The sequence below is a fragment of the Scatophagus argus genome, chromosome 1 (assembly GCF_020382885.2).
Source record: "Scatophagus argus isolate fScaArg1 chromosome 1, fScaArg1.pri, whole genome shotgun sequence".
NCBI classification, from domain to species: domain Eukaryota; kingdom Metazoa; phylum Chordata; class Actinopteri; family Scatophagidae; genus Scatophagus; species Scatophagus argus.
Window position 1 is genome coordinate 3,143,783 of NC_058493.1, and position 18,605 is coordinate 3,162,387.

Here is an 18,605-nt window from a genome sequence, read left to right on the forward strand (position 1 = left end):
GGAAAAGAAACATGCAAATAAGCTGAAGTAAGTGAGTAGATCAGTTATTTGAAACAGTTAAAACAGCTAAGACTGAATGCAGTAAATGCATGCACTGTGTATTTTAAGGACAGGACAGAGCTGTCAAGTCATTCTGTCAAAACTAGTCCAGGTAAAATCAGTATGAATAGAACCATTCAAAATTAAACCTTAAGTGCATCAACATTTTATGAATGGCATAAATTCTGCTCCTTGAATTGAAATGCGTTCCCATCCGGAAACTTTGTGTTAAGATTTGGTTTCAGCTCAATCAAGGAACTGCAGAGACAGCGGCTAAACATTTTTATTTATTTTATTTTTTTAATTGTTTAAATGTGTGATAGTACGATGGGTGTGTAATCAGGAAAAGCTTCACACAATCTCCTTGAACATGAGCTAGAAGAAGGGCAGCCCCGTGATAGATGGAGCTTGATTACATGTGTAGGACTAACATTTAAATTTATATGTGGCTGCATAAAGCCTGCAAGTCACAACAACTTTTTGCTGCTTGGAGCAAATTTTTAGGAAGCCAATTGTAACAGAAGTGCAACTAACTTCTCAAGTGTTCATTTTCATGTCTTTTCATGTCTTAAAGAGCATGTAAACATCTGTATGTACAGGAAGGAATACCATGAAGCTGTAGAAATACTGAATATGAACCCTGTGAGGTTCAGTGGTGATCTAGAGGAGTATAACTACAAAAAAAGACAAGACTAACAGACAACACAACAGATAACATTTCCAAAAACAAAACAAAAGGCGAACCTGAGTTCTGTACCACGAAGCAGGATTCATGATTAGCCAGGTTAGCCTCAGGTTTAATCCTGCATTTTCATGGTTACAGCAAAGGTTCACTTCTTAGCGAGGCACATTGCCATGGTAACTTATGCTACACACCTTACCAACTCCGGCTCCAAATCTAAACTCTTGAAAGCAATACCTACAGTCAATTCTCTGGAAAAAAAAAAGGCATTAACATTTATAGATGATTCTGAAGCTCGGTGTACAGGTCATGAGGAGAAAAGAAGACCTTTTGCCTTGGTATACCAATATAATCCTATGACAGAGACTGACTGAAGCACTTAGGCCTTGTACTTGTTTGCCTCCGCACTGCACAGCCATGGCCAGAATTATTATGTTTTTGTTTTTGTCTGTCTGTCTCTTTCTTCTGAATATCTCAGGAATGCATGTAGGAAATTTCTTCAAATTCGGCACATATATCTACTTGAGGGCGGCACGGTGGTGCAGTGGTTAGCACTGTCGCCTCATAGCAAGAGGGTTCCAGGTTCGAATCCTGGTCTGGGCCCTTCTATGTGGAGTTTGCATGTTCTCCCTGTGCCTGCGTGGGTTTTCTCCGGGTTCTCCGGCTTCCTCCCACAATACCAAAAACATGCACATTAGGTTAATTGGCTACTCTAAATTGCCCCTAGGTGTGAGTGTGTGGTTGTTTGTTTTTGTGTGTTGGCCCTGTGGTCAGCTGGGATAGGCTCCAGCTCCCCCGCGACCCTGACGGATAAGCGGTATAGAAAATGCATGGATGTTTCTGAGTTCATTTGACACTGCCAGGGTTGGAGCTGAAAGAAGAATATACCATTGGAATACATGTAAGCAAGTGGAGCCAGATAACAGAAAGATATCCTGGGTATGCTGAACTTACTTTATAGTACAGGGACTTTGTAGTTCAGGAGCCTGATCCAGAAAGCTCTTTTAACAACCTTTGAACCTACTGCTGAAACAGGAAATTATTGTCATTATTTCTGAGAAACCCTCCTATATCTTTGTAATAAACAACCAAACAAACAAATGAAAAAAAAAAAAATTCTATAAAACTTACTATAACATTACTAAGAATTTTCTAAAAAACTAAACAAAACCAAGAAACATTAATTTAGATAATCCATAGTATGCAATCCTGTTATCTCCTATCATATATGTGCATGCATCACTTAATCCAGGCGTCAGTATTTCTGCCATACTGTCAGTAGAAGATCATGTTAACCACTAGATGACCTTACCAGTCTCCTTAACAGGCAGAATTGCATCCCAGAAATCAATAACATTTTCTACAGGACTCCCACTGAACCCAGTCCACCTCCAAACTCCATCACATCCAGCTTTTATTGCAAGAAGAAGAATAAAGTTGACAACTTCACAAAAGCACAAATCCCAACTTTCCCATACCCAAAATCTACAACTAACCAACTGGAAGGAATTCTCAGTCTCAGATCTACCCACGTCGGGGCTGACCGTTAACCCCGGAATGCTCCAGAAATCCCTCAGTTGTGACAGCTTGGTGGTCAGACCATAAATCTTTTGACTCCAACTTTTCATCCTGCAGACTCACAAAAGTCAAATTTCCAAGGGAGGAGGAGAAGAAAACATGCTTGGTGCCTTATGCTGTTATACAACATGATGTTTTCCTGTCTCACCTTTCTGCTTCACATGTTGATCTACAGTATGTTTCCAACCTGCTCTGGAGCAGGTTAACCTCAGAGGATCAGGTTAAAACATGTTGGCAGCGTGCCTCCTGACCAATCAGATTACTGGAATCAAGAGTCATTACTCCTACAGGATCCCAACAGGGACAAAAATAAGGAATTTCTTTTAATGTCACAAGTAATAATGAGCAATAGATACTTTTACAGGTCAGAAGAATAATTTTGCCGTTCCCCTCTGCTTTTAGAAAGCTTGGAAAAACAGAAATTCAGTATTCCTCATATATGACATTTTGGTCAGACAGACCTCATCACTTGTCTGGTTTCTGCTTTGACAGCAGAAACAGTCTTTTCTTGTGTTCACATCGTGATGAAACCAAAAGTATTCTAAAGACACATTGTCTACTAATTTCCACACTTATTTATAGTCTAAACTAAACTTTATTTTTAATATTTGGAAACTACAGTGTTTTAACAACTCCTTAGTCTCCAGCTATGTGATTAAATTGTATACTTTACCTTTGTTGAATATCACTTTGAACTGTTCATCTCATTTCATATTTAGCACTTCATCCATGGCTCTCTTGTCATTAAAAACTCTCTCCCTTGAAACTGCTCATAGCTTGATGATGAGTTAATAACCAGCTTTGCGATACAAGTTATCCAGGATCATTGAATCCATGTAAACCAAAGAGAGGCAGACTCAGCCTGAACCGGTGTTACAGTCAGAGTACACGTAATGTGTCAGCACCAAATAATCTGAATCAGTAATTATGATACTTAAATAAACTGTACGTTCCATTAATGGTTATGCTAAATTTAATCTGCATTGTATGTTTATTGTTTGTAAATATTAGTTATCAGTCTGCTAGATTACTAATAATCAATATCAGTCCTGAAGAAACCAAAACAGTCAGTCAGTCCCTTTGCATGTCAGTTTTCTTCTCTGTTGATTTCTGAGATCACTGCTTGGTGTCTCATGCCTGTGTTTCAATGTTATGAAATAAACAACATTGGCTTTCAGTTAGCTTAATGAAACAGATCAATCATGGTTCAGTTTGTTAGGCTAATTCAAAACAGGCTTCTCATAGCAAGCCTTGCTTTTCTGAGTCACCTTCATGCTCTGCAGCTGACCACTGACGACTGTGTGCAGCCACACAGAAACTAGACCAGCAACCACAGCGAGCTTCTTCTAAACCACCAGCGTGGATCTGGACTTGTTTGTCTACGGAGGTTACTTTCTTCTCTGTATGTTGACACTGTCAATGCCAAACAACACGTTTGCTCGAGCTGTGAGCACAGTTAGAACCAGGCCAGACCTCCCTCAGGGCCTTGCCACCAGCCCATGTAAACAAGTTGCTGCAGTGTATATGAGCAGACACTTTGATGTCACCAGCTGACTTAGTTTCTCTTCTCTTACTCTTACATATTTTATTGACTTGAGCTAATTCCCACTGGAGTGAGTTATTGACTATAACAAGGGCTATGACTATACTGACTCTTATAAAAGTCAAAGGGATAAGTTTATCTCATGTTGTGTGGTAGCAGAACATATTGTATGCAAATCATTTATGAATTACAGTTGACTAATTTTCTATAGGGTCAATGATTGTTCAGGTTCATACAGAAAGTCCTGAAGTGCCTTTTGACTGTGAGAAACGTGTGTGTTCAGGAACTGTTCATGTATGGACCTGTTTTAAATGTGGTTCTGCCTCCCTCTTGTGGCCACTTTGATTAACTGCAGGACTAACATACCATTAACCAAACACCTTCCTGTCGGAGTTAATGAAAATGGATTTCAATCTCACAAAGGACTTTTTTACACAACTGTACAAATGCATAAAAGGATAATTACTGTGTAGAATTTAAATATGCATCACAAATCAACCATTTTGATTGGTTTTCTTCACATTTGTCAAAGAGCTAACAACTTCTGTGTACTAATTATGCTTTTGGTTTGGCAGGCCCAACACACGCTCATCCCTGAAGAATGTGTGAATCACTCAGCTTTACATTTCATAACCTTTGTTGTGAATTGTCACTATATAAATTAACCGAACTGAAATTGCTCCTGAGTTTTTGACCCTTAAAAAACGAAAAAAGGTTGTCTTTGGTTTCTGCAATCCCTTGTTGTTGAAAGTGAAGGGAAACACTATGTAGACTTACAGCAGATGACAAGATATGTTTACTGAGTTTTGACTTGTTTTGTAGTAATGTACAGTTTTTTAGTAGTATTTTAGTAAAAAGGCAAATTTCTGTTACTTATAAATGGAACAGACAATAAGGCTTCACTGCTGATCGACAGGCTTTTTTGAATGAGAGAGCATCCCTACAGAAACAGTGCATTTTCATATATTATTGTTGTTGTTGTTGTTGATTGAGTCGAGGAAAAGTTTTAGGTTTGTCTGGCCATTTACATGATCCATTCCTAATGGAATTTTTCACACACATTAACATGCGGTATGTAAACTCATCAGAATCCAACAGCTCAACATACTGACCTCTTACAAATAAGAGCAGCATACACACAGTGTGTCAACCAATGCCAGCAAAAGATGGTCTTCTAATGCCAAATGTGAACTGAGCTTTGCAGAGCTTTACACTTGTTACCAGACCAACCAAGACACACGTTATGCACCAGCTCAGTTCGCCACCATCTGGACACTCTTTGTTTCGCCCTTCCCTATGGTGGCAGCTGAAACACAGAAGGCCTTCTCATTTCTGTCAGTTTTCAATTTCTGCCCCTAAATCTTACAGACTATGCCTGTAAATCAGATCTTTAAGACAAACCGTCTGTACTGTTATTTGCAAGTCAGATCGTATTTGTGTGTCCACACATCACCAACCTATTTGTATGGGTTGCTCTGGTAACAATGTAGGCATCAACAACAATGTATACTAGTGGCGTGGCTTTTCACCAGGGTAGCATGAGCTGGCAGCCTGAACAAGGCCTCAGTCCCAGTCTGTCCTGACGTGAGCTGGTGTATATCATGTATCAATCATACCAACTAATCAAAAAAACAAAACAAAACAAAAAACTCTGAAACTGAATGTCTAAATATGGATATTTAATCTTAATTTTAATCTGCTATCAGTCTAGCAGAGTTGCTTGTGTCACCCTACTGGATGTATAGAAGAGCTTAAGTTGGGGCAGCTGGACTTGGTGAAGACGTTTCACCTCTCATCCAAAAGGTTTCTTCAGTTCTGATTAGCTGGTCAGGAGTCCCAGGTATTAAACCTAGGTGGCAGACCCACCCAGCCAACATGTGACTGCAAGGGGGTTGAATTGGTCGTTGTCGCACACAGCCGTCAGGTGACTCGTTAGTCTCATGTGTCCAGGTGTTGATGGGTTTGAAACGTACTGGAATGTTATGTCTGGAGAAGATCCTAAGTGGTCTTTCAGACACTCAGGCCACATATGGGACAGTTTTTGCCCTTCTTATCTGTCTCCTTAGTGATGGTAGCAATTCTGTTATTTCTCTGTCCTTTTGAAGATTTGATGAAGGCCCAGTTTGGGTACCCGCAGGTCCTAAGCTTGATGAACCAGTCTTGATGTGTGTGTGCTCCTTCTTTATGCCAATGGGAACATGGTCTGCCAGGTGGTGGAGAGTTCTGATGACTTCCAGTTTGTGTTCCAGAGGGTGGTGAGGGTCAAAGAGCATGTGGTGTCTGGGTGTGTTGGTGTCTGGTACACCTCAACATTAAGACTCCTGTCCTCCTCAATATGTTCTGCACAGTCAAAAAATGGCAGCCTGCTATCTTTGACATCCTCCCATGTGAACTTGATGTTATTGGCCAGTCTGCTATCTGTGTTTAATACCTGGGACTCCTGACCAGTTAACCAGAATTTAAGAAGCCTTTCAGGTAAGAGGCGAAACGTCTTCACTTTTTAACTGAAGTCCAGTTGCCCCAACTTAAGCTCTTCTATGCAAGATGACCTGGATGACTGAGAATCTACACAGACCTACTGGATGTACACGAAAGAAAGCACATCATAACAGGATGTAATTAATGGTAGGAACTCCTCCTCACTTTTTGTGCGTAGAACAGAAATAATACCGTGTTTTACTCCTTGCTTATTATTTATATTTTTGGACTGACTCACACAGCAAGTGCACCTCTCCTGGAGCAGCGATAATACTAGCCTAGGAGTCGAGTATGTCATTAGCCGTGCTAGCAGCTTATAACAATGGCGGTTAGTCCGCCACTTTTGTCCAGACTAAAATATCTCAACTATTGCATAAGCTCCACAGCTGACACACATGTTCATATGTATTATACATGAATTATAATAACTTTAGTGATGCCTGAAAGCTTCATCTGGTTCCATCAGGTCCAAATTTCAATTTGTCAAATTCTCCATGACCAAATGCCTAAATTAAAAAATTAATGATGTTCTCCATCCTGTTACCTTCGGGTAACACTTTGTGTTTAGTGCTATTTTGCAAACGTTATTGTGCTAAAACATTGAACCAAAGGTTGTGAACATGTTAAACATTACACCCGCAATACTTCAGCCTGACAGCATCGTTACTGTGAACGTGTTGGCATGCTGACGTTAGCTCGAAGCGCTGCTGTGTTCACTTACATGCTCACAGAACCAACCTCTAGTGTTTGTTTGCATTGAACACAGTGTCAGCAACATCCAAAACCACTTACTAGCTTCCTGGCTAACTTCCTGGTTATTAGTCTTTCCTCATTAACATGTAAATTTATACGACAATGTGTATAAATCTAATCAGCTCCCATACTCCAGTGTGATTAGGGATACCACGATACAACTTACGATCGATGAGTGCACTTGTTTACAAGAGAAGGTTAACCAACAGTCAAACAGTTGTCCCTCCTGATAAGTTATTTCTAAATAAATTATGTAATTGAATATATGTTTTTAATAGAAGCTGACCCTACTTTTGGAAAAATTAACACCCAAAAAAACACTCTTTGGAGATTTTGTTCATATCGTCCTAAGTGGAACTGTTGAAGAACAGGCATGTGTCATGACCGCGCCCTCTTGGAAACAAGTGATGTAAAAGTGCTGGTGTCAAGTTAAAAACTAGTGGCACAACGCTTAAAAGCTGTTCAGCCCTGTGACTTCAGGGCATCCACAGAGAGGAAATGACCAATCAGTACCTGTACATCTGTGGCAAGCACTTCATTAGGTTAGCTAATGATGTTAGCGGGTAAATTACATGTGTGCTCACTGAACCTGTAGATCAAAGTGAACCAGCGAATAGTCTTAGTGATGGTGTAGCTAAAGTTTTTACTGTGAAAAATCTGGTTCTACTAAAGAACACCTGCTTTTAGAATTGAGTTTGGCTGAACAATCTGCCCACTAGAAAGACTGCTGGAACTAGCAAGTATTTTAAATTCTGACAATGAAGGTTGTGAACTAAAGATAAGCAAAGTAAGGTAGGAAGTGGGGCTATTTTGGCTCGTAATAAAAGGTTGCTTAATAAGTACAAGCAGCTGTCAAACTAGAGACAGCAGTTTGCCATGGCAGTGAAATTAGTTTAAGGTAACATCCCATTAGACAGCCTACGGAAACATAATAATGTGTCTTTACGGCAGAAAGAGTGTCAGAAACACATTACTTGGAGATTCAGTAAGGTAACTGTAAATGTCAGGTTTGTTCAGCGTCATGGAGGCAGGACGAAAGCGCTCACATCAAACTATATTTATTTCTATATTGATGCTCGTTGATTGGCTGTGAGAACTTTTACAAATCCTTGGCAATGTGCTCCGTCCTCATGTCAGCTTGATTAAAGTATCTGTATATTCCCTTATAATCTAGACTGAGGCGGACATATTTGGAATAGATCTTAGAGCTGTATAGTACAATGGAGCATGTGTGGATTAGGCCTATTTAATAATGCGAGCACAATGGCACTCTGTTCTTTTAAGTCTTTATGGGATTTCATAATGTGTGTTTGTGTGTGAGTGTGTGTGCGTGTGTACGTGTGTGTGTCACACATGAGAGGCCGTTTCCTGTCGATACTACTCCACACATCCCCGGTTCCTTTTCCATTGTAATTCCTTTAATTAAAGTGATTTTATTCACAGGCACACAGCTGGCACCAGCTACTTTCCATTAGCCATCTGAGTGGACGCCTCGTTCAGTGGGAGGACCCGCACTGGGGCTGCTTCCTATGGTGCACACAATACTATTTTCATCTCCCAGCTGAGTTTGTTGTGTGTTTTGAATTTATTAATCATTGATTTTAATGTGCTGCCTCTTGACAGTGGCAGCTACCCACGCATTAATTAATTCCTGCTTCCCAGCCTTACAAAATGGCATTTAAAAACAATGAGAGGTCGACTGGTGTTTCCTCTGACCTATAAATGGAAGGTGTCAAAAAGCAAAATGTCAAAATTTGCTTTTATTTGTTCTTCTCTTGGCAGATTTTATTACCTCCTTTTATTTGATAGAGCAAGATAGAAATGAGGTTATTTTAGGTCTATTGAAATGATGTGTAAATACAGTTGTGTCACCTTTAATATTCCACGCATCTTTTTGGGAGGTTGTGAAATGCAATAATGTCTCTTTTGTCAGCCATGTTTCCCTCAGTGCACCTGCTTTGCATACGGCATCTGCCAGGAGCACTCTCAAAGGAACTGTGGGTCTTAAGTTGAGGATAAAGGTGCATTGCCAACAACAATAGGTAGTCTGTGTTTATCCTTTGAGGTCTTAAACAACTATGTGTACAAAGATTTGCCTTCTGTGAATTGGCGGAAATAGAAAAAGGGAGATTAGATCTTAAATTAAGCATATGGTGCTGGAATTTGAATGGTGCTGGGATTTGAATGTATTTATGGAAGTATATTCTTTTTTTATTTATTGAGCAGACCTGAATTGTTCATCCATTTAAATGAGTGACTGGTCTGTGTGTTTGAAGAGATAAAAGCTCGCTCTCATAATCCTTATTGACACTCTGGGATGCGTAAAGACAGCTATTGCTAAGTCCCTGCAGTGCCCTGCCCCATGGAAAGGGCCTCATCCCTATTCACAGTGGGTTGTTTAAAGCTAAAGATTTCCTGACAGATTGCTCTCAACAGACTGATTAGCACATGTTGTGAGAGAGACAACTACCCAAACTGGGTTTGTGTACGTTTTGCATGTCTGAAAGTGTATCTGTGGGCGCACGCTGGTGTTGCTGTGTGTGCATGCAACCCCAGAGTGAGAGGGAGTCGTGGAGCGCTTATCGCACGCTTCAAAAAGCATTCCTGCTATAATTAAAAAAGCAAACATCCACAGTCGTAACCTGATGGCATTTAGTGGGAGCCCCGTGGAGCGTCGGTACAAAACAGTGCTGACAGCTGCGAAAGATAATACACTCGCTCCTCTCAGCTCACCTCTATCATACTCGGAACGCATGTTACTTAGAAAGAGAAGAGGTAAATAGATACTGTGTTCATGCACGCACGCACACACATACTCACGAGAAGTGCTTATGCTTCACAAACCTATAGTACAATGTGGCTCATCTGTTTGGCTCGCAGCTCAGAGACCGCCCAGCTTTGTGAGGTCATGAACCATTTTTAGAACCAGCTGTAAAATAATCAGCCAAATTGGTTTGATACGGAATCTGTGACTTCATTCAGCAGCGCTCACACATCCACACGGCTGTTCTTTGGTAAAGATGCGAGGCCTCTGGCTCAGCCTTGCTACAAAGTAAAAATAATCATTCCCGTGCAAATGCACTGTTTGACATCCTCAATTAGACCCTTGTGAGGAAAACGATCCGCGCTTTGAAGAGAGGCAGTTCCCACTGTTAGTGCACCTATGAAGCCCTAAAGCTGCTTGGCCTTTCTCCCCCCCCCCACTCTCTTTCGCTGTCCTCCCCGTTCCAGCCTTCCCTTCCTGTGCCTGGCCTCTAAAGGGGGAGAGAAAGAGAGATCCATCGATCAGGGCGATCGTTGAGCACCCGCCCCGCCTCCTGCCTCCTGCCTTGCATTGTTTTTATCTCATCTCTCAACCCTGTTGCCATGGCACTGAAGATGGCACTTCAACCCTTGTGCTTAATGATCTCTTGGATGATAGCCTACTTGTCAGGCATTCATGCCCCGTTCTGTTGAAATGCAAGACAGAGAGGAATGAGCTGCTGCTGCTGCTGCTACTGGAAGGGGAGGGGTGGTTATTTGAACATTTTATTCTAAGCTTAAATGGCAGTGAACATGGCGGTATGGGTTATTTTCCAAACGAGCTGTCTTTAACAGCTGTTCTGTTTCCTCTTCCAGGCCAGCAGAGCGATCTGCGCTCAGAGATGGACACTCAGAAATACAGAGGAGACATTTTTCATTCATTTAGTGAATCCTTTTGTTTTGCGGCATTACTTTAAAAGCCATCCCTCTTTTCTGGCAGTTCAGTGCTGGGTGAGGGATTGCTCATATAAATAGCTGCCATTGATTTGACTAAGAGAGTGCTTTGTGTCATTATGAAGGAAGAAAATCCTAATTTGGAAATTGGAACACAAAAAAAAAAGAACTGAGCATTCAATTCATATCCATAATCCACCACATTGCATGAAATCAGGGGTGTTGTGTTACAATGCTTGATTTTAGTCATCGCTGTGATGTATACAAAGGTAGCGCCTGGAGCCATCATGGCGGTGCTAGTCAGTAAGGGAATGTGTCATCTTATTATGTTTTATCTGGCAACCTCCCTCTGTGCTTTGCTAAGTGGAAGGCCTGTGTATGGAGCGCGCAGAGGTTGTGATCCTGGAAGACCGGCATGAGCAATCATAATGAATCTCAGAAAAATTGAATAATTAACAGCAAATATGTTCAAATGTGAGTGAAGTCTCATCTAATCACATATAACATGAGAGAGATGATATGTGATGCCCCACTCAGTCCAACACATTAGTGACACGTTGGTTGAGATGCCTGGAAAAGAAGAGGCACGCCGACTGGCTATCACTGGACATGGAACTGTTTGGTCATATCTGACCCATCATTCATGTGTGGCAGGTTTGAGTCGTTTATTTTGTCTTAGAGTGATTCCGCTCTACGTTTTAAGGGATTCACTCTAATCAGAATCCTGAAATCACTTGGATTTGTTTCTTGTTTACCAAAGCATGACCTTTACATAACCTAAAAGGAAAGAACAAATGGGGAGGAGGCTTTGATTTAATATTCTTGTATGTACTCAGCTAAAGAGTTAAAAAGTCCACTGATGAAAGGGCCTCATAACTTTTAGGTGTAAGTTTGGCGTGATGTTACTTTGAGACCTTGGAATTAAGTCAAATATAGCCCTAGTCTAGCTTTAGTTAAATGTGTTAGCTTGTGTTTCGTCTCCTGAACACAGACAGACAGCATTGTGAAGCGACTTAATCCTCTCCTCCCTTACAGAACAGAACACAATGAAAAACACACTCCTCATTTTATCTGCTTTTATTCCCCTTTGTGCTGAAGAGCTTTAAAGAATCAGCGTCTTTATCTCACCCCCCTCCCCATAATGCAATAGGGTGAATGCTTCCTGTGTGTCATAAATAAGGTATTGAGAGGTCCAATTGAATTAAACTAAAAGATCTGGAAAGAAAATGGGAAGTACTCTCACTTTTTCCCTCTCGTTTTTGACGGCAGAAATTGCTGTAAATTGACACTGAAATGGTCCGTCTCGCCTCAGCCGCCCTCCCTGAACCCACCACCACCACCCCCACTGTCGGTTCCATACGCCCCCTCAGCGCAGTTGGATAACGTGCATATTAACAGGCTCTGGACAAAGTGTGTTGAAATGGGACAAAAATGCAGTAAATGAGATATCCATTGTCTAGCAGATAGCATTTCCCCTCATAAGAGTGCCTTGCTTGATTTCCTCCCCTACTGACGCCTGATGGCTTTATGACGTAGCCACCGCAAATTAACTGACCTTGGCCTTGGAGTCTATACACACACACACACACACACACACACACACACACACACACTGTAACCAAAAAAATATCTTAACTCTGTGCAGTCTGTCTTTTATTGTATATTAAATCACAAAATCTCAAAAGCAGTTTTTGTTTTAAGAGACAGGTGCTTAAACTGCTGCCATTAACAGCGTACTTTCATAGTAAAAATGGATCAAAAGATGATGGAGTTGCTTCTAGTTTTCCAATCTTTCATGTCATTGTTTTTCCTTTACGACCTGCATATCTTTCGTTTTGGTTCACCCTTAGTGTTCTCTTAAGCAGTGAAAAAGCTCCAATAAACCCACTGTACACTACCTGCCCAGCATCAAACAGGAGAGAGATAAGTTAGCAACTGAGCATAGTATAGTATACAAAGGACTTAGCTACTACAGAGCTACATGAGTTGATGGAGACCAAAACAGATAGAGGGATCACTTTGGGAGTGACTTACATTGACATAAGTATTAGGACACCTGACCACTACACCAAGAGGGACTTTAATGACAATGCACTCTAAATATATAGACAGCAAAGCAGCTCTAACAGCTTCCACTCTTCTGGGAAGCTTTTCGACAAGATTTTGGAGTGTTTCTGTGGGAATTTCTGCCCATTCATGCAGTAGAGCATTTGTGAGGTCAGACACTGATGTTGGATCAAAAGGCCTGGATTGCAGTCTCCATTCCAGTTCATCTGAAAGGTGTTTGATGGGGTTGAGGTCAGGACTCTGTGTGGGCCAGTCAAGTTCTTCCACACCAAACTCCAGCCATGTCTTTATGGACTTTGCTTTGTGCACTGGGGCACAGTTATGCTGGAACAGAAAAGGGTCTGCCCCAAACTGTTGCCACAAACCTGGATGCATAGCATTGTCCAAAGTGTCTTGGTATGCTGAAGCATTAAGATTTCCCTTAGCTGGACGTAACTTAGCTCCAATACTTTTATCTTTAAGTGTATGTTCCACTGCCCCAAAAGACTTTTAAACTTGCTTTGCTTTGCTTTAAGTAAAGAACTCTTGCACCGTACTTAAGGACATTATGTGAATTGACCCATGTAAAGCTAGAAGCTGTCAAGAGGTGTTGTTAGTTCCACGACCATGCTCATTTCATATGTATCTTCTAGTCTTGTGCCAAAATGCCAGTGCCAGTGTAGCAGTCTATAAAAATGTGAAGACAAGGTGGGACTTCTTCCTCAGCTTAGGAAATAGACAAGAACATGCAGAGCGCTGGTGAATCTCCCACTGATACCTGTGAAATGTAGGTTAGATGTTTCGTGGAACTTGCATCAGTGTTTAGTGATTGTCGTTTCTGCTTTAGCACAGCATTATGGGGATTCTCTTCCTTCGAGTGGCAACTGTCAGGGAATATTTTGGTGTGACTGAAAAAAGAGAGATGCCTTGAATACACATGCTATTAATAATTAACTATGTGCTTTATTCCCCTTTGAAAGTTATTATGCAAAATTAATATTTCATATGGGTACAGGCTGTACATGACAACTGTGCTAAGACAAAGGATAGTAATGGCACAAAGTTTGACAAGTCTGTCTGGGCTTGCTCTAAAATCATTGGCCTTCATCTTATATTTAGTATTCAAGAGACGCCATGAGATGAATCTCTATTTTTGTTCACTTTCTATTCATGAATTCTTCTTTCCTACCCTATGTGCAAAATATAAGAAGTGTTCCATTTTGAATGCACAGTGGTAGGCATCCCCTTTGGAGCTGGAAACTGTCATTAGCCCATCAAGACCTAGAAGCGGCTCTTGTGATCCACATCAGTCCTTAACACTAAGACCCTGAAGAGACATGGAGATCTTCAGAGACAAGACGCTTCAGGTCAATGGTAAGTGTGCCACCTTTCCTCTGTGGCACTTGAGGGACCTTCTGCCAGCCCATTGGATCCAGTGGATCTTCAGTGTCTGTTGTGGTTTTGCAATGACGCGTTCAGCAAATGTGATAGCAACTCTTTCGTTTTCCTTTTCTTTGCAGCATTTTCTAATCTTTGTTTGAATTTAAGGAGCTAATAGCTTGTTTGATGCGAAGAATACAAATACAGTCAAACAACTGTTTTACTTGAGAGCGAATGGGTTTTGGACCAAAGACGGCTGATTTCTAAACAATGTCACATCAGTCATATGAAATTATTCAAAACTGATCTTAGCTTTGCTAATGAGTTCTAAGGAACTGAAAGCAAAAATGTTAAGGGCAACACTCAAAGGTGTGATGCAAAACATGTCATAAAAAGCCATACAAATGAGGAAAAGGGGCTTACTTTCAGACAGCCTCTGCTGCACTGAGTTGTATGAGAAAGGCTGAAATTCTACCTGCTTTCTCACCTTCCGACGCCAGGCCAGTTTCTATTTAGTGTTAGCATGCTTGTCAGATTGGGGGCCTGAATTCTCCTGAGTGCTGTGTGTGTGTTTTTTTTAAACACATCATCTATGTATTCCTTACTAAACCTAGTTTTGTGTCTACACCATAGTGGTGTTCTTTTAGGCATTGGCCAAAGACGCTAAAGGGCACCATGCACATCTGGATGAGACGCACAAAGGCGTGACGAAGCATCATCATCATTTGGTGCTGAACAAGATGAACAAGGTCAACAGAAGGGGCTTCAGGGTCCCAGAACGAAACCCAGGCTTCATGCTATGAACTTCCATATCTTTGCTCCCGCCGTAGGAAAAAAACACAACACTAGGCTATCGGCAGTGAACTACATGTCAATGGCATTGGTAAAGCAAGGAAAAGTTGTGTTATTATAAAACCAGCATTTTCATTTCAAGATCATTGTCATTCATTTACAGCTGTAATTGTTGCCGTGTTTCATAGGACGACAGTAGTCATGACAGTCTGACTTATATCAGAGTAGTGCGCATACATTATATTATACAGTGCTGTATAAAAGCTACCGGCTGCCAAAGTCTACGGGGCCGTAATAACAACACGTCTCCCTTTTATTTCTTTTGATTTTGTTCAGCTCTTTGTCTCAACATTTCTTTCTCCCCCTCTCACTCATTTGGTCCCTCTCTCGTCTCCCTCCTCCTCTCTTGTCTCATGATATGCCACAGAGAGACACAATTATCCACTTCATTTGAGTCATGGTGCTAATGGTTGAGACTGGCCTCTTGGGGAGTTTGTGGGGGGTGGGGTGTGATAGGTAGCAGTAATTGTAAATGGTGTAATGAGTGTGGAATGGCCACAGTGTAGCACTCTGCCATTACAGGTGACCCACACCTGCCTTTCCCTCCCCCCAACATCACACCAACAACAAGTGAGATCCCCCCTCCCCTCTCTCTCCTTCAGGGTTCAGCTGAGACAGAGGAAATATTAGCCTCACAGACCATTACTCCCAAGTGGTTTGGCGATTGCTCCTTCTGCCTCGTTTTGCGAGTGGCCCCCTCACCTCCTGTTTCATTTCTTGCCTAACCTGACATTTGTTTTTTTTTTCTCCCAACTTTTGTCTTTTCCCTGACAGATCAAATTAACCCTGTAGCTCTGGACTGGTGTGAGTGTTTGTGCAAAAACGTCTCATCAAGCCATGACATAGCAGGTGTTACTCATACTCACAGGTAACAACAGGCCTGCACATAAAAATGACTAGGCCCCTGGAAAGGTCCAGTTAACAGGCCTTCCCTACAGCTGCTTTATTTATATCAAGACATGCATGTGCTCTCACTCACATCTAGACTTTCTCTATTGTGGAATCACCTTCTTTCTCTCTTGCTCCTGCACTGATGCTAGCTACCTCTTGGCCAATAACATGACCCTAATTTTTTTTGCTGTTTTATGTGTGGTTCAAAGTACAATTTGGTTATGATTGCTTACATTAGGATTAACATGATTATTACATGATTATATTGCTTGCTTTCAGCTTAGACCTATAGTACTTGCTGTTCTTTTTCCATGTTTGGGTGTGCTCGATTTGAGTTTTATTTCCAAATATAGTGGATTATTTAGTGATTTGGCTAAACTGTTGGCTTAATTACAATTTGCTTGATTGTCTGACTGAAGTGGTGATGAAGTGGGTTACTTTGGTGAATGCAGTGTTATCATAACAGACAGAAATGTTGGCTGAAGCTGCAAAAGCCAGAAATAAATCTAAATAAACCAGACTTATTTGACATCTGTAGTGATTGTTTCCCAGTGGTATTATTTTGAAAAATTTGTTATTTTTCTGTCACCTTACTTGTTTTGCAAAGTTATCATTTTGAAATAACCACCACCACCACTACTACTCCTGAAAAAATACGCTATATCAACAAAAGTATTGGGACACCTGACCGTTACACCAAGAGGGACTTTAATGACATTGCACTCTAAATACATAGACAGCAAAGCAGTTCTAACAGCTTCCACTCTTCTGGGAAGGCTTTCCACAAGATTTTGGAGTATTTCTGTGGGAATTTCTGCCCATTCATGCAGTAGAGCATTTGTGAGGTCAGACACTGATGTTGGATCAAAAGGCCTGGCTCACAATCTCCATTCCAATTCATCCCAAAGGTGTTTGATGGGATTGAGGTCAGGACTCTGTGTGGGCCAGTCAAGTTCTTCCACACCAAACTCCAGCCATGTCTTTATGGACGTTGTTTTGTGCACTGGGACACAGTCATGCTGGAATAGAAAAGGTCCTTCCCCAAACTGTTGCCACAAAGTTGGAAGCATAACATTGCCCAAAATGTCTTGGTATGCTGAAGCATTACGATTTCCCTTCACTGGAAGTAAGAGGCCCCTTAACCCCTGAAAAAACAGCCCCACACCACACCTGAATTCAGTAATAAAGAGGTGTGTCCCACTGTTTAGTATATATAGTGTAGCTCCTAGCTAGTACCCACCCCTGGAGAATACGAGACCATTATGTGCAGTGGCCCTGTTTAATTTCTTTCATTGATTGTAACAGAGAGCAGCAGTTCTGTCAGGGAGAAGTTCTGCAGAGCACATTGCAGATGCTAGATGAGTGTTGCTGAAAAGGAGAAGACCACTGTGCCTTCCTTTAATTTGCTAATGTTTTCTTCACTCTCACAATTCTCTATTGGCATCAGAAACCTGGGGGAGACAACATTTGCAGCCTGTCGCAGTTTTTGCTGTCCCCACAAAGTAGCTCTGTGGCTGACGTAGCCTCCAAGTGTAGTTACATATTTGAAAAGCAAACTAGCTATGGTGTCTAGTTATGATGTCTCCCTTTTACACACAACTATAAATCAACCTTAAATTTTGTTGTTGCAATTCCCACCAGTCACAGATAGAGGATGGTAGAGATAATGAATTACTAAACCCGGTTTCAAATGAGCTTTTTTTCTACCCTGTTCCTCTCTCAATCACATAAACAGCAGCTGTTTGGTTGGTGAGAAATAAAAGAGGAGGAGGAAGATGAGGAAGAGGAGCTGTTCTTCTCCGGTGGGCGATGACATCCCAGCACCTGCGCAGAGACAGGTGAGAGAGCGCACTGACATTCCCCAATTATCACAAGCGACACAGTGTCAGCGAATTACCTCCCTGCTCACCGACGCCTGGAGTGCTGGGGAGCAGCAGGAGGCCCGGCAAACCTCAGGCAACATTCATCGAGGAGAGCTGCCTGGCTGCCTGTGGAGGAGCAATATGCACACAGCCACACAGGTTCTCTGCTCCTTCTCATACTCTCACATTATCCCATTCTATTCTTCTATACAGTAGTCCTCCCCACACTCAAGGAAAATTCCACACTCCCTCTCTTTCTTTACCTCTCTCTCTCTCTCCCTCTCAGACACACACACACAAATGCACACTGACACATTCCTCTCTCGTTGAAGTATGTGATGATCTGCTTGTCGGTGATTCTTGCTGTTTCAGAGTACATGGGAGCAACATGCACTTGCATTTGCTCACTCTTCCACTTTAAGCTAACCTTTCTCCCTACTGTAAAACACTGACCATGTGTCTTAAATCCCTAACTGACTCTCTGATTTTGTTCAGCAAGCTAGTTGAGTATTATTACTGAGTGATGCATTGGAGGCTGGAGCACCACCTGAAGGGTACTCCCCTCTCAGTCCAGTTTACCTCCCTCTTAGTATCTTGCTTGCATCCATCACTATCAAAGCCCTTGCGGTTGAGTGGGTCATCTGAAATCTTAAATATAACTTGTTTGAGTAACCGGAGGAGTGCAATCTGGTTGTGATGCCCTTAAATGTTTGTGATGAATCAGTTCAACCAATAGACAAACACTCTTTCAAACTTTTTATATGACTGAGAAACTGTGCATACTAATGGTTAAAGCATTCTTGGG